Raw genomic sequence first — 3,531 nt, forward strand, 5'->3', positions numbered from 1 at the left:
GGTTTTTGGCATTGCTGAACTATTTGGAGATGCATTTATGCCCTTTCCTAGGTAAGGAGCAGTTTAATAAATAGATAAATTGCTTAACATTGCTACCAGTACTAAGAGATCGGAGAGTAGAAGAGATCAAATTTCCCGGCACAACCACAAAGCATTAATCTAACAAATATACAAATATGTTGTTGGATTTTTTTCCTTTTATATATTCTCACATATAAGTGGTGTTTAGGGCTTCATTGGACCACATGGTTTTAAAGGATCGTGAAAACTGAAATTGCTCTCGTAGGAACTGAAAGCACATGATTCCATAATACTACAGCAGTGTTTGGGTGCACCTAAGGAATACCATTGTTTTTCGGAATTGCTTTTCATATGATGAAATTAAGTATACGATCTGATCTTGGCCCTACAACAATCACAATTCATATTGATGAAGCACATGGCATGTAATTCATCGTAGACTTATATAATTCTTGAAGCGCACATATCGTACGTACCAGAACTCCTGCTTTCCTCCGACGGAATTAGGCACATGGCATGCGTCGGCCTCGTCCGAGTAGAGCTTTTACAACTACCATGATAATAGTTACAATAACATCATTAGTGGTGCAGACCGCCTGCATGCCTAATGCAAAGCAGATCGTAAGAAACTAAAAGTGAAACTCATGTCAATGCCATCACTTCACTCCTCGAATTATGATCGAAATGGCTTCACACACGACAAAGATTGCACTATTTGCGAACGATTACACCGTGCATGCATCAGCAAATAGAAAAAAACAATTGCCTCCTGCATGTATGCGCGATGCTGGAGCTGCCACATGTGATCGTGCATGCATTGGCTGTAATTTCGTCGTGTATAGTAGCTCTCAATTATGATTGTGCCATTACTTTGGCTATCCATGCAAATGCCACTATTGTGGAACTCTACCTTTGTCATTTCTGATCAGCGGCTATTTGGGGCAAATAATCTCACCACATGCCTTCTCATTCCTTTCGGCGATTCAACATTGCCTTTAAGACCTTTCACCCTTTCCAATTCAATCAAAGAACCATCATCATGAGCTGACACAAAAAATAGCAATAATTGAAGAATAAACTAAGAAGCTTGTGGCATTTTGTATAAATGGCTTAAACGTAATGGCATAGTCACAATTTCAGAGGGAAGTAACAATATTGACATAATTTTTCCTAAAGAAAATCCTTGAGAACGTGGGGACATGTAGACAAACGAGTTTCCTCCCGAGCTAGGTTTTGGGCACCGCCCCTATTTGTACCAATGTGTAGCTAATATGGCAGCTATATTTTAGAAATCCTTTACACATGGAAGAATCATGGATACGAAGTGAGGAGATTGCCGTATAACCAATATATCCCTAATGTTATGCTCCCAACCTTATCTCGCTCAAGTTCTCGCTCATGTGGTCAGAGCAGGAGACCCTGGGATCCCAAAGGGCTCGTTAAAGAGGAAATGGTTGGGAGCAGCCATATGGTGTTCCCAATGAGTCGATATCACCGAACCCCTCCCTTCTTCTACCCCCACACACCTTAAGAAGGTAGGCATAGCTATGCACTGCTCTCCCTCTTTGGAGCATGTGAAACAATCTGAAGCTTCTTCTTGTGTCTGCACATTGGTTCTACATGCTTAAGAAACAACCTGTTTATCTTGAACAACTTCTTGCACACATTCATTTTCTTGTTCACCTTGAGGAGTAACACCAGTAGGAGCTAATGCGTGAATGACCTCTTTGCTGCTTTGAGCCCATTGCAAGGATTTTTCAACAACAACTTTTCCAACTTGAGTGACAATAAGCATTGTTGTGGGGTATCTGTGTCACAGACCGGATTTCAATTTTGGATTTCTTTGGACACAAATTCTAAATTCTAAATATTTCTTCTTTGGATTTAACTCCTACAGTTATTGCAACCCTTTCTCTCGTTCAAATGTTTTGAAGTCAAACTAGACATATCATCGCCTGCCCAAGACATTTCACATATTTTATTTCCAAGCCCTTCACCCTTGAAAATATATTTCTTTCCCTATTAAAATAAATTCTCTATTAAAACCCCTTTGTGAAGGAACCACTATTTCCGTCTCTTGAAAAATAACCAAGAATATTCTTGTGGCATCGCATGATCAAGTGTATATCAAACAAGGAAAAATATTGAGGTTCCATAGTTCAATATTTTCTCTTGAAAACTAATCAAACTTTCTGCCCTAAAGCTTCAAAAAATGGAATGCTATTTTTAGGCTCACCCCTTTTACTTGAAAGATTGTGGAGGCCTTCTATGCATAATAGGGCATCTACACAAGAGGGCATATCCATAAGGCAATCCATTTACCCCCTTTTCAATCCAATGTCCTTCATGTGCTCTCATGGACGTGGACCATGTCAATACAATGAAGTCTTTCCTTTCCCCTCCCCGTCTCTTCTGTTGAGCCTAGAATCCATCGATACACAAACATGTGAAAACTCAGCCCCAGGACTAGCCCAGAGCGGTCACCCATGTCGCCAAGAAGACATAACTACAATCATGGTGCTCACAATAGTGCCCATGCCATGCACTTTTCGCGTGCCACTCGCAACATCGTCACCACAGTAGAGCATGTCATGCACCCGCGCACACACTCCCCCTCCCGGCAAGCGTCATCTGTGCTATCACCGCCGTTGTGGATTGCTGCACGGTAATGCCGAGCTGGTCGTTCCCCTAAGACCAAATCATCAAGTGAAGCCTACCATTGAAACCGTAGGTTTACTCCCAGAGGGGGGGGGGTGAATGGGAGATTTTAAGAATTTCGTCAAACTCTGATGAATTTGACGAATATCAAAGTGAAGAAATAGAAACACAAGGCAACTAACACAGTAGTGGAAAGCATGCATACAAGATACAAATAGGTGAAGAACATGCATTCATACAAGCTTACTGTTGGGAAACGTAGTATGGAAAAACAAAAAAATTCTACGCACACGCAATGATCTATCCATGGACATGTATAGCAACGAGGGGGAGAGTGTGTCTACGTACCCTCGTAGACCGTAAGTGGAAGATTTTTAACAACGCGGTTGACGTAGTCGAACTTCTTCGCGCTCCAACCGATCAAGTACCGAACGCACGACACCTCCACGTTCTGCACAAATTCAGCTCGGTGACGTCCTCCGCCTTCTTGATCCAGCAAGACGGCGAGGTAGTAGATGAGTTCTGACAGCACGACGGTGTGGTGACGGTGATGGTGATGCGATCTCAGCAGGGCTTCGCCTAAGCACTACGAAAATATGGCCGAGGGAGTAAACGGTGGACGGGGGCGCCGCACACGGCTAAGACAATGTTCTGTCCCTTTGTGTGGCGCCCCCAGCCCCGTCCCCATATATATATATATATATATTTTATATATATATATATATATATATATATATATATATATATATATATATATATAGGGTCGCGCTATTCGTCACCCTGGATGAGAAATAGTTATTCTTCACCCCTCTCTATTTTAATGTCAATGCACCGTATTTTTAGGTTTCGTAA

Source organism: Triticum dicoccoides, chromosome 3A (genome assembly GCF_002162155.2).
Source record: "Triticum dicoccoides isolate Atlit2015 ecotype Zavitan chromosome 3A, WEW_v2.0, whole genome shotgun sequence".
NCBI classification, from domain to species: Eukaryota; Viridiplantae; Streptophyta; class Magnoliopsida; order Poales; family Poaceae; genus Triticum; species Triticum dicoccoides.